Consider the following 14,089-nt stretch of genomic DNA (forward strand, 5'->3'; position numbering starts at 1 on the left):
TCTGTTTTCATTGAGCTGTATCATAACACTGTTTTTATTTAGTCTGTGAAGGGATATTCTGGAGGGCTTTGAAGCTTACGGTGAGAAAGGAAACGTCTTCAGATAGAAACTGGAGAGAAGCGTTCTGAGGAGCTGCTTTGTGACGTGTGCATTCCATTCACAGAAATATACCTTTCTTCTCCTAGAACATTCTGGAATCCCTTTTGGAGAAAAAGATACCAAGAGATATTCGGCGGCATAGCGACGACTATGGTGAAAAGGTATATATCCTCAGACAAACGTGAAAAAGAAGATTTCTGTGAAACTGCTTTGTGTTAGATATATTTATTCGTCTCCTACAGTTAAAACTTTAATGATATTATGCAGTTTGGAAACTCCGTCATACACAGATCCGCGAAGGGACATTCAGAAGCACATTCAGGCCTACGGTGAAAGAGGAGATATCTGCAGATAAAAACTGGAGAGAAGCTTTCTGAGAAACTACTTTGTGATATATGCATTCCACTCTGGGAGTTTTACCTCTTTCTCACAAGGCAGTGTTTGAACACTGCTCCTGTGAAACTGAAAAAGTGATATTTCGGAACGCATTGAGGCCTATGGCGAATACTGAAATATACTGTAATAAAACCGAGGAAGATGCGTTCCAGGAATCTACTCTGTGACATGTGCATTCACTTCACAGAGTTAATGCTTACTCTATGTGGCCCAATTTCGAAACTCTGTCTTTGAAGAATCTGTGAAGGGATATTTAGTGACGCCCGGAGGCAAGGAAACGCCTTCTGATGAACCCAGCAGAGAAACGTTCTGAGCAACTGCTTTGTGATGTGTGTATTCGTCACATAGAGGTAAAAAATTCTTTTGATTGAGGTGCTTGAAATCACTGTTTTTTTTTGGAATCTGAGGAAGTACATTTGGGAACGGTCCTTAGAATATGGAGAAAGAAATATCCTCAGGTAAAATCCAGAAGGAAGCTTTCTGGGAAACTGCTATGTGTCGTCTTAATTCCTCTCACTCAGTTAAGCCTCTCTTTTCATTGAGCAGTTTTCTAAACCTGTGTATCTTTAGCGTGTGGTGGGATATTCGGGAGCACTTTGAGGCTAACGGTGAAAAAGGAAATATGTTCAGACCGAAACTGGAGAGAAGCTTTCCTAGGAACTCCTTGGTGACATGTGCATTCCAGTCACAGTTTTATACCTCTCTTCCCATACAGCGTCAAGGAAACACTTTTGATGAAACAGGTACCAGGGGATATATGGGAGCATGTTGATTCTGATAGTGAAAATAGCCTCAGACAAAAACTGGAAAGAAGCTTTCTAGGAAACTACTCAGTAACATGTGTAGTCATCTCACATAGATAAAGCTCTCTTTACCTGACGCAGCTTGGAAACTGTCATGCACGGATCCACGAAGGAACCCTCGGGAGCACATTCAGGACTATGGTGAAAAAGGAAATATCTTCAGACAAAAACTGGAAAGAAGCTTTCTGTGAATCTGCTTTTTGCTGTGTTTATTCATCTCACATAGATGAAGTTTACTCTACATTACACAGCTTGGAAATTCCCTCGTGGATGCATGAGTGAAGCGAGATTTGGGATCGCATTTGGGCCTATGGTGAAATAGGAAATATCGTCATATAAAAACTGGAAAGTAGCTTTCTGAGAAACTGCTTGGTGATGTGTGCATTCCACTCAGGGAGTTATAAATTTCTTCTCATAAGGCATAGTTTGAACACTGTTTTTTGTAAAACCAAAAGAGTGATATTCGGAGCACAATGAAGACTATGGCAAAAAGTGAAATGTCATCCGAAAAAACAGAAAGAAGCACTGGAAGAAATTGCTCTCTGTCATGTCCACTCTTTTGAGAGGGTTAAAGCTTACTCTACATTTCCCAGTTAGAAAGTTGGTCTTTGAGGTTTCTGCGAAGGGATAGTAAGTGGTAACCAGGGGCCTGTGTTAAGCAAGGAAATGTCTTCCATCGAAAATTGGAGAGAAGCTTTCTGCGCAACACTTTTGTAATGTTTGTATTCATCTCATAGAGTTAAATCATTCTTTGGACTGAGCAGTTTGAAATCACTGTTTCTGTGGGCTCTGAGAAAGGACATTTGGAAATGCTCCTTAGAGTATCGTGAAAAACAAATAACCTCAGAAAGAAACCAGAAGGAAACTTTTCGTGAAACTGCTCTGTGTCACGTGAATTGTGCTCACACAGTAAAGCTTCTCTTTTCATTGAGCTGTATCATAGCACTGTTTTTCTTTAGTCCGTGAAGGGATATTTAGGAGCACTTTGAGGCTTATGGTGAGAAAGGAAACATCTTCAGATAGGAACTGGAGAGAAGCTTTCTGAGGAGCTGCTTTGTGACGTGTGCATTCCACTCACATAAATATACTTTTCTTCTCCTAGAGGATTCCGCAAATCATTTTGGAGAAAAAGGTACAAAGAGATAGTTGGGAGTATAGAGACGAATATGGTGAAAAAGGAAATATCATCAGACAAAAACTGGAAAGAAGATTTCTGTGAAACTGCTTTGAGTTAGATATATTTATTCAACTCACATAGTTAAAACATTAATTATGTTACACAGCTGAGAAACTGTCATGGACGGATCCACTAAGGGATCATCAGGAGCAAACTCTGGACTAGGTTGAAAAAGGAAATATCTTCAGATAAAAACTGGAAAGAAGCTTTCTGTGAATCTGGTTTTTTTCTATGTTTATTCATCTCACATAGATGAAGCTTCCTTTACATTACGCAGCTTGGAATCTCCCTCGTGGATGGATCCTTGAAGGGATATTTGGGATCACATTTGGACCTATGGTGAAAGAGGAAATATTGTCAGACAAAAACTGGAGAGACGCTTTCTGATAAACTGCTTAGTGATGTGTGCATTCCACTCAGGGGTTATAACTTTCTTCTCATAAGGCACAGTTTGAACACTGTTGCTGTAAAACAAAAAAAAGAGTGATATTCGGAGCACATTGAAGACTATGGCAAAAAGTGAAATGTCGTCCAATAAAAAAGAGAAAGAAGCACTCGAAGAAACTGCTCTCTGACATGTCCATTCTTTTCACAGGGTTAAAGCTTACTGTACATTTCCCAGTTTGAAAGTCGGTCTTTGAGGGTTCTGTGAAGGGATAGTAGTGGCAACCGGAGGCCTGTGTGAGGCAAGGAAATGTCTTCCATCGAAAATTGGAGAGACGCTTTCTGTGCAACTCCTTTGTGATGTTTGTATTCATCCCATAGCGTTAAGTAATTCTTTGGATTGAGCAGTTTGAAATCATTGTTTCTGTGGAATCTGAGAAAGGACATTTGGAAACGCTCTCTGGAATATCATGAAAAAGAAATAATCTCAGAGAGAAACCAGAAGGAAGCATTCTGTGAAACTGCTCTGTGCCTCGTGAATTCTGCTCACACAATTAAACTTCTCTTTTCATTGAGCTGTATCATAACACTGTTTTTGTTAAGTCTGCGAAGGGATACTCCGGAGGGCTTTGAGGCTTATGGTGAGAAAGGAAATGTCTTCAGATAGAAACTGGAGAGAAGCTTTCTGAGAAACTGCTTAGTGATGTGTGCATTCCACTCAGGGAGTTATAACGTTCTTCTCACAAGGCACAGTTTGAATACTGTTGCTGTAAAGCAAAAAAAAAAAAAAAAAAGAGTGATATTTGGAGCACATTGAAGACTATGGCAAAAAGTGAAATGTCGTCCAATAAACAACAGAAAGGAGTACTCAAAGAAACTGCTCTCTGACATGTCCATTCTTTTCACAGGGTTAAAGCTTACTCTACATTTCCCAGTATGAAAGTCGGTTGAGGGTTCTGTGAAGGGATAGTAGTGACAACCGGAGGCCTGTGTGAGGCAAGGAAATGTCTTCCATCGAAAATCGGAGAGACGCTTTCTGCGCAACTCCCTTGTGATGTTTGTATTCGTCTCATAGCGTTAAATCATTCTTTGGATTGAGCAGGTTGAAATCACTGTTTCTGTGGAATCCGAGAAAGGACATTTGGAAACGCTGATAAGAATATCCTGAAAAAGAAATAACCTCAATTAGAAACCGGAAGGAATCTTTCTGTGAACCTGCTGTGTGTCACGTGAATTCCACTCACACAGTTAAGCTTCTCTTTTCTTTTTTTTTTTTTTTTTTTTTTTTTTATTATACTTTAAGTTCTAGGGTACATGTGCATAACGTGCAGGTTTGTTACATATGTATACTTATGCCATGTTGGGGTGCTGCACCCATCAACTCGTCAGCACCCATCAATTCATCATTTATATCATGTATAACTCCCCAATGCAATCCCTCCCTCCTCCCCCCTCCCCCCTCCCCATGATAGACCCCAGTGTGTGATGTTCCCCTTCCCGAGTCCAAGTGATCTCATTGTTCAGTTCCCACCTATGAGTGAGAACATGCGGTGTTTGGTTTTCTCTTCTTGTGATAGTTTGCTAAGAATGATGGTTTCCAGCTGCATCCATGTCCCTACAAAGGACGCAAACTCATCCTTTTTTATGGCTGCATAGTATTCCATGGTGTATATGTGCCACATTTTCTTAATCCAGTCTGTCACAGATGGACATTTGGGTTGATTCCAAGTCTTTGCTATTGTGAATAGTGCCGCAATAAACATACGTGTACATGTGTCTTTGTAGTAGACTAATTTATAATCCTTTGGGTATATACCCAGTAGTGGGATGGCTGGGTCATATGGTACATCTAGTTCTAGATCCTTGAGGAATTGCCATACTGTTTTCCATAATGGTTGAACTAGTTTACAATCCCACCAACAGTGTAAAAGTGTTCCTATTTCTCCACATCCTCTCCAACACCTGTTGTTTCCTGACTTCTTAATGATTGCCATTCTAACTGGTGTGAGATGGTATCTCATTGTGGTTTTGATTTGCATTTCTCTGATGGCCAGTGATGATGAGCATTTTTTCATGTGTCTGTTGGCTGTATGAATATCTTCTTTTGAGAAATGTCTGTTCATATCCTTTCCCCACTTTTTGATGGGGTTGTTTGTTTTTTTCTCGTATATTTGTTTGAGTTCTTTGTAGATTCTGGATATTAGCCCTTTGTCAGATGAGTAGGTTGCAAAAATTTTCTCCCATTCTGTAGGTTGCCTGTTCACTCTGATGGTAGTTTCTTTTGCTGTGCAAAAGCTCTTTAGTTTAATTAGATCCCATTTGTCAATTTTTGCTTTTGCTGCCGTTGCTTTTGGTGTTTTAGACATGAAGTCCTTGCCCATGCCTATGTCCTGAATGGTACTACCTAGATTTTCTTCTAGGGTTTTTATGGTATTAGGTCTAACATTTAAGTCTCTAATCCATCTTGAATTAATCTTCGTATAAGGGGTAAGGAAAGGATCCAGTTTCAGCTTTCTACTTATGGCTAGCCAATTTTCCCAGCACCATTTATTAAATAGGGAATCCTTTCCCCATTTCTTGTTTCTCTCAGGTTTGTCAAAGATCAGATGGCTGTAGATGTGCGGTATTATTTCTGAGGACTCTGTTCTGTTCCATTGGTCTATATCTCTGTTTTGGTACCAGTACCATGCTGTTTTGGTTACTGTAGCCTTGTAGTATAGTTTGAAGTCAGGTAGCGTGACGCCTCCAGCTTTGTCCTTTTGACTTAGGATTGTCTTGGCAATGCGGGCTCTTTTTTGGTTCCATATGAACTTTAAAGCAGTTTTTTCCAATTCTGTGAAGAAAGTCATTGGTAGCTTGATGGGGATGGCATTGAATCTATAAATAACCTTGGGGAGTATGGCCATTTTCACGATATTGATTCTTCCTATCCATGAGCATGGTATGTTCTTCCATTTGTTTGTGTCCTCTTTGATTTCACTGAGCAGTGGTTTGTAGTTCTCCTTGAAGAGGTCCTTTACATCCCTTGTAAGCTGGATTCCTAGGTATTTTATTCTCTTTGAAGCAATTGTGAATGGAAGTTCATTCCTGATTTGGCTCTCTGCTTGTCTGTTGCTGGTGTATAAGAATGCTTGTGACTTTTGCACATTAATTTTGTATCCTGAGACTTTGCTGAAGTTGCTTATCAGCTTAAGGAGATTTTGGGCTGAGACGATGGGGTTTTCTAAATATACAATCATGTCATCTGCAAACAGGGACAATTTGACTTCTTCTTTTCCTAACTGGATACCCTTGATTTCTTTCTCTTGCCTGATTGCCCTAGCCAGAACTTCCAACACTATGTTGAATAGGAGTGGTGAGAGAGGGCATCCCTGTCTTGTGCCAGTTTTCAAAGGGAATTTTTCCAGTTTTTGCCCATTCAGTATGATATTAGCTGTGGGTTTGTCATAAATAGCTCTTATTATTTTGAGGTACGTTCCATCAATACCGAATTTATTGAGCGTTTTTAGCATGAAGGGCTGTTGAATTTTGTCAAAAGCCTTTTCTGCATCTATTGAGACAATCATGTGGTTCTTGTCTTTGGTTCTGTTTATATGCTGGATTACGTTTATTGATTTGCGAATGTTGAACCAGCCTTGCATCCCAGGGATGAAGCCCACTTGATCATGGTGGATAAGCTTTTTGATGTGCTGCTGAATCCGGTTTGCCAGTATTTTATTGAGGATTTTTGCATCAATGTTCATCAGGGATATTGGTCTAAAATTCTCTTTTTTTGTTGTGTCTCTGCCAGGCTTTGGTATCAGGATGATGTTGGCCTCATAAAATGAGTTAGGGAGGATTCCCTCTTTTTCTATTGATTGGAATAGTTTCAGAAGGAATGGTACCAGCTCCTCCTTGTACCTCTGGTAGAATTCAGCTGTGAATCCATCTGGTCCTGGACTTTTTTTGGTGGGTAGGCTATTAATTGTTGCCTCAATTTCAGAGCCTGCTATTGGTCTATTCAGGGATTCAACTTCTTCCTGGTTTAGCCTTGGGAGAGTGTAAGTGTCCAGGAAATTATCCATTTCTTCTAGATTTTCTAGTTGATTTGCGTAGAGGCGTTTATAGTATTCTCTGATGGTAGTTTGTATTTCTGTGGGGTCAGTGGTGATATCCCCTTTATCATTTTTTATTGCATCTATTTGATTCCTCTCTCTTTTTTTCTTTATTAGCCTTGCTAGCGGTCTGTCAATTTTGTTGATCTTTTCAAAAAACCAACTCCTGGATTCATTGATTTTTTGGAGGGTTTTTTGTGTCTCTATCTCCTTCAGTTCTGCTCTGATCTTAGTTATTTCTTGCCTTCTGCTAGCTTTTGAATGTGATTGCTCTTGCCTCTCTAGTTCTTTTAATTGTGATGTTAGAGTGTCAATTTTAGATCTTTCCTGCTTTCTCTTGTGGGCATTTAGTGCTATAAATTTCCCTCTACACACTGCTTTAAATGTGTCCCAGAGATTCTGGTATGTTGTATCTTTGTTCTCATTGGTTTCAAAGAACATCTTTATTTCCGCTTTCATTTCGTTATGTACCCAGTAGTCATTCAGGAGCAGGTTGTTCAGTTTCCATGTAGTTGAGCGGTTTTGATTGAGTTTCTTAGTCCTGAGTTCTAGTTTGATTGCACTGTGGTCTGAGAGACAGTTTGTTATAATTTCTGTTCTTTTACATTTGCTGAGGAGTGCTTTACTTCCAATTATGTGGTCAATTTTGGAATAAGTGCGATGTGGTGCTGAGAAGAATGTATATTCTGTTGATTTGGGGTGGAGAGTTCTATAGATGTCTATTAGGTCCGCTTGGTGCAGAGATGAGTTCAATTCCTGGATATCCTTGTTAACTTTCTGTCTCGTTGATCTGTCTAATGTTGACAGCGGAGTGTTGAAGTCCCCCATTATTATTGTATGGGAGTCTAAGTCTCTTTGTAAGTCTCTAAGGACTTGCTTTATGAATCTGGGTGCTCCTGTATTGGGTGCATATATATTTAGGAGAGTTAGCTCTTCCTGTTGAATTGATCCCTTTACCATTATGTAATGGCCTTCTTTGTCTCTTTTGATCTTTGATGGTTTAAAGTCTGTTTTATCAGAGACTAGGATTGCAACCCCTGCTTTTTTTTGTTCTCCATTTGCTTGGTAGATCTTCCTCCATCCCTTTATTTTGAGCCTATGTATGTCTCTGCATGTGAGATGGGTCTCCTGAATACAGCAGACTGATGGGTCTTGACTCTTTATCCAGTTTGCCAGTCTGTGTCTTTTAATTGGAGCATTTAGTCCATTAACATTTAAGGTTAATATTGTTATGTGTGAACTTGATCCTGCCATTATGATATTAACTGGTTATTTTGCTCGTTAGTTGATGCAGTTTCTTCCTAGCCTCGATGGTCTTTACATTTTGCCAAGTTTTTGCGATGGCTGGTACCGGTTGTTCCTTTCCATGTTTAGGGCTTCCTTCAGGGTCTCTTGTAAGGCAGGCCTGGTGGTGACAAAATCTCTAAGCATTTGCTTATCTGTAAAGGATTTTATTTCTCCTTCACTTATGAAACTTAGTTTGGCTGGATATGAAATTCTGGGTTGAAAATTCTTTTCTTTAAGAACGTTGAATATTGGCCCCCACTCTCTTCTGGCTTGTAGAGTTTCTGCCGAGAGATCTGCTGTTAGTCTGATGGGCTTCCCTTTGTGGGTGACCCGACCTTTCTCTCTGGCTGCCCTTAAGATTTTTTCCTTCATTTCAACTTTGGTGAATCTGGCAATTATGTGTCTTGGAGTTGCTCTTCTCGAGGAGTATCTTTGTGGCGTTCTCTGTATTTCCTGAATTTGAATGTTGGCCTGCCCTACTAGGTTGGGGAAGTTCTCCTGGATGATATCCTGAAGAGTGTTTTCCAACTTGGTTCCATTTTCCCCCTCACTTTCAGGCACCCCAATCAGACGTAGATTTGGTCTTTTTACGTAATCCCATACTTCTTGCAGGCTTTGCTCATTTCTTTTTCTTCTTTTTTCTTTTGGTTTCTCTTCTCGCTTCATTTCATTCATTTGATCTTCAATCGCTGATACTCTTTCTTCCAGTTGATCGAGTCGGTTACTGAAGCTTGTGCATTTGTCACGTATTTCTCGTGTCATGGTTTTCATCTCTGTCATTTCGTTTATGATCTTCTCTGCATTAATGAGTCTAGCTGTCAATTCTTCCACTCTTTTTTCAAGATTTTTAGTTTCTTTGCGCTGGGTACGTAATTCCTCCTTTAGCTCTGAGAAGTTTGATGGACTGAAGCCTTCTTCTCTCCTCTCGTCCAAGTCATTCTCTGACCAGCTTTGATCCGTTGCTGGTGATGGGCTGCGCTCCTTTGCAGGGGGAAATGCGCTCTTATTTTTTGAATTTCCAGCTTTTCTGCCCTGCTTCTTCCCCATCTTTGTGGTTTTATCTGTCTCTGGTCTTTGATGGTGGTGACGTACTGATGGGGTTTTGGTATAGGTATCCTTCCTGTTTGATAGTTTTCCTTCTGACAGTCAGAAGGACTCTCTGTTGGTCTGTTGGAGATTGCTTGAGGTCCACTCCAGACCCTGTTTGCCTGGGTATCAGCAGCAGAGGTTGCCGAAGATAGAATATTGCTGATCAGCGAGTGTACCTGTCTGATTCTTCCTTTGGAAGTGTCCTCTCAGGGGTGTACTCCACTCTGTGAGGTGTGGGGTGTCAGACTGCCCCTAGTGGGGGATTTCTCCCAGCTAGGCTACTCAGGGGTCAGAGACACACCTGAGCAGGCAGTCTGTCCGTTCTCAGATCTCAACCTCCGCGTTGGGAGATCCGCGGCTCTCCCCAAAGCTGTCAGACAGAGTCGTTCGCGTCTGCACCGGCTCCCGCTACTTCCCCTGTTGGTCTTCAGCTGTGCGCTGTCCCCAGAGGTGGAGACTACAGAGACAGGCAGGCTTCCTTGAGCTGCTGTGAGCTCCACCCAGTTCGAGCTTCCCAGCGGCTTTGTTTACCTACTTAAGCCTCAGCAATGGCGGGCGCCCCTCCCCCAGCCTCGCTGCTGCCTTGCGGATAGATCGCGGCAGACTGCTGTGTTAGCAGTGAGGGAGGCTTCGTGGGCGTGGGACCCTCCCGGCCAGGTGTGGGATATATTCTCCTGGAATGCCTGTATGCTTACAGCGCAGTATTGGGGTGGGAGTTACCCGATTTTCCAGGTGTTGTGTGTCTCAGTTCCCCTGGCTAGGAAAACGGATCCCCTTCCCCCTTGCGCTTCCAGGTGAGGCGATGCCTCGCCCTGCTTCAGCTCTCGCTGGTCAGGCTGCAGCAGCTGACCAGCACCGATTGTCCGGCACTCCCTAGTGAGATGACCCCAGTACCTCAGTTGAAAATGCAGAAATCACCGGTCTTCTGTGTCGCTCGCGCTGGGAGTTGGAGACTGGAGTTGTTCCTATTCGGCCATCTTGCTCCGCCCCCTGCCAAATTCTTCAAGCTTCTCTTTTCATTGAGATGTATCATTACACTGTTTTTGTTTAGTCTGTGAAGAAATATTCTGGAGGGCTTTGAGGCTTATGGTGAGAAAGGAAACATCTTGATACAGAAACTGAAGAGAATGTTTCTGAGGAGCTGCTTTGTGATGTGTGCATTCCACTCACAGAAATATACCTTTCTTCTCCTTCAGGATTCTAGAATCTCTTTTGGAGAAAAAGCTACAAAACAGATATTCGGAAGTATAGGAAAAGCTATGGTGAAAAAGGAAATATCCTCAGAAAAAACTGGAAAGAAGATTTCTGTGAAACTGCTTTGTGTTATATATACTTATTCATCTCACATAGTTAAAACTTTAATTATATTACACATTATGGAAACTCTGTCATGCACAGATTTATGAAAGTACATTCGGAGCACATTGAGGCCTACGGTGAAAGAGGAGATATCTTTAGATAAAAACTGGATAGAAGATTTCTGAGAAACTACTTTGTGATGTATGCATTCCTCTCAGGGAATTATACCTCTTTTCTCACAAGGCACTGTTTGAACACTGTTCCAGTGAAACCGAAAAAGTGATATTTCAGAATGCATGGAGGACTATGGCGAATTGTGAAATATACTGAAAGAAAATCAAGGAAGAAGAGTTCCAAGAATCTGCTCTCTGATATGTCCATTTACTTCACAGACTTAATGCTTACCCTATGTTGCCCAGTTTCGAAGCTCTGTCTTTGAATAATCTGTGTGGTGATATTTAGTGATGCCCGGAGGCTTCTGGTGAGTAAGGAAACGTCTTCCAATGAAACCTGCCGAGAAACGTTCTGAGCAACTGCTTTGTGATGTGTGCATTTGTATCACAGAGTTAAACCAATCTTTGGATTGAGCAGCTTGAAATCACTGTTTTTGTGGAATCTGAGGAAGGACATTTGGGAACCATCCTTAGAATATGGAGAAATAAATATCCTCAGGTAAAATCCAGAAGGAAGCTTTCTGTGAAACTGCTCTGTGTCGTCTTAATTCCTCTCACTCAGATAAGCTACTCTGTTCATTGAGCAGTTATCTAGCCCTGTGTATGTTTAGAGTGTGATGGGATATTCGGAAGCACTTTGAGGATAACGGTGAAGAAGGAAATATGTTCAGACCCAAACTGGAGAGAAACTTTCTGAGTTACTGCTTTGTGACGTGTGCATTCCAGTCACAGTGTTATACCTCTCTTCTCATACAGCGTCGGGGAAACCCTTTTGGAAAAACAGGTACCAAGTTATATTGGGAGCATGTTGACACCAATGGTGAAAAGGGAAATAGCCTCAGACAAAAACTGGAAAGAAGATTTCTAGGAAACTACTCTATGATATATGTAATCACCTCATATAGATAAAGCTTTCTTTACATTACACAGCTTGGAAACTGTCATGGATGAATCGATGAAAGGACCTTCCAGAAAACTTTCTGGACTATGATGAAAAAGGAAATATCTTCAGATAAAAACTGGAAAGAAGCTTTCTGTGAATCTGCTTTTTGCTGTTTATTCATCTCAGTAACATGAAGCTTTCATTACACTACACAGCTTGGAAACTCCCCCGTGGATGGATCCGTGAAGGGATATTTTGGATCACATTCAGGCCTATCTAGAAATAGGAAATATAGTCAGATAAAAACTGGAGCAAAGCTTTCTGAGGAGCTGCTTTGTGACGTGTGCATTACAGTCACAGTGTTATACCTCTCTTCTCATGCAGCGTCGGGGAAACCGTTTTGGAGAAACAGGTAACAAGTGATATTCAGAAATATGTTGAAGCCAATGGTGAAAAGGGAAATAACATCAGACAAAAAGTGGAAAGAATGTTTCTAGGAAAATAGTCTGTGATACGTGTAATCATGTCACATAGATAAAGCTTTCTTTACATTACGCAGCTTGGAAACTGTCATGGACGGATCCATGAAGGGACGTTCAGGAGCATATTCTGGACTATGGTGAAAAAGGAAATATCTTCAGATAAAAACTGGAAAGAAGCTTTCTGTGGATCCGCTTTTTGCTATGTTTATTCATCTCACATAGATGAAGCTTTCTTTATATTATGCAGCTTGGAAACTCCCTTGTGGATGTCTAGGATCACATTCGGGCCTATGGTGAAATAGGAAATATAGTCAGATAAAAAGTGGAGAGAAGCTTTCTGAGAAACTGCTTGGTGATGTGTGCATTCCACTCAGGGAGTTATAACTTTCTTCTCATAAGGTACAGTTTGAACACAGTTATTTTAAAACCAAAAGAGTGATATTCAGACCACATTGAAGACTGGCAAAAAGAGAAATGTCGTCCAATAAAAAACAGAAAGAAGCACTCGAAGAAAGTGCTCTCTGACATATCCATTTTTTTCATAGGGTAAAGTTCACACTACATTTCCCATTTTGAAAGTCGGTCTATGAGGGTTCTGCGAAGGGATAGTAAGTGGCGACCAGAGGCACGTGTGAGACAAGGAAATGTCTTCCATTGAAAATCAGAGAAAAACTTTCTGTGTTTCTCTTTTGTGATGTTTGTATTCATCTCATAGAGTTAAATAATTCTTTGGAATGAACAGTTTGAAATCACTGTTTCTGTGGAATCTGAGAAAGGACATTTGGAAACGCTCTTTAGAATATCCTGAAAAGGAAATAACCTCAGAGAGAAATCAGAAGGAAGGTTTCTGTGAAACTACTTGGTGTCACGTGAATTCCACTCACACAGTTAAGCTTTTCTTTCTATTGAGCTGTATCATAACACTGATTTTGTTCAGTCTGCGAAAGTATATTCTGGAGGGCTTTGAGGCTTACAGTGTGAAAAGAAACATCTTCAGATAGAACCTGAAGAAAAGCTTTCTGAGGAGCTGCTTTGTGACGTGAGCATTCCACTCACAGAAATATACCTTTCTTCCCCTACAGGATTCTAGAATTTTTTTTGGAGAAAACGCTACAAAACAGACATTCGGGAATACAGGGAAGGCTATGGTGAAAAAGGAAATATCGTCAGACATAATCTGGAAAGAAAATTTCAGTGAAACTGCTTTGTGTTAGATATATTTATATATAAAACTGTGACTGGAATGCACACGTCACAAAGCAATTCCTCGGAAAGCTTCTCTCCAGTTTCGGTCTGAACATATTTCCTTATCCACAGTTGGTCTCAAAGTCCTCCCGAATATCCCATCACACGCTATACATACAAAGGGTTAGAAAACTTCTCAATGAAGAGAGAGGCTTAACTGAACGAGAGCAATTCAGACGACACAGAGAAGTTTCACAGAAAGCTTCCTTCTGGATTTTACCAGAGGATATTTCTCCATATTCTAAGGATCATTCCCAAATGTCCTTCCTCAGGTTCCACAAAAACAGTGATTTCAAGCCCCTCAATGCAAAGAATGGTTTAATTCTATGATACGAATACACACATCGCAAAGAATTTGCTCAGAACGTTTCACTGCAGGTTTCATCGGAAGACGTTTCTTTACCAGAAGCCTCCGAGCGTCACTAAATATCGCTTCACAGATTCTTCAAAGCAGAAGTTCGAAACTGGGCAACATAGAGTAAGCATTAACTCTGTCAAGTGAAAGCACATATCAGAGAGCAGATCCTTGGAACGCTTCTTTCTCGATTTTATTTCAGAATATTTCACTACTTGCCATAGTCCTCAAGGCTTTTCAAAATATCACTTTTTTGGTTTCACAAGAACAGTGTTCAAACACTGCCTTGTGAGAAAAGAGGTATAACTCCCTGAGTGGAATGC

Source organism: Rhinopithecus roxellana, chromosome 3, assembly GCF_007565055.1.
Source record: "Rhinopithecus roxellana isolate Shanxi Qingling chromosome 3, ASM756505v1, whole genome shotgun sequence".
Classification (NCBI taxonomy): Eukaryota; Metazoa; Chordata; class Mammalia; order Primates; family Cercopithecidae; genus Rhinopithecus; species Rhinopithecus roxellana.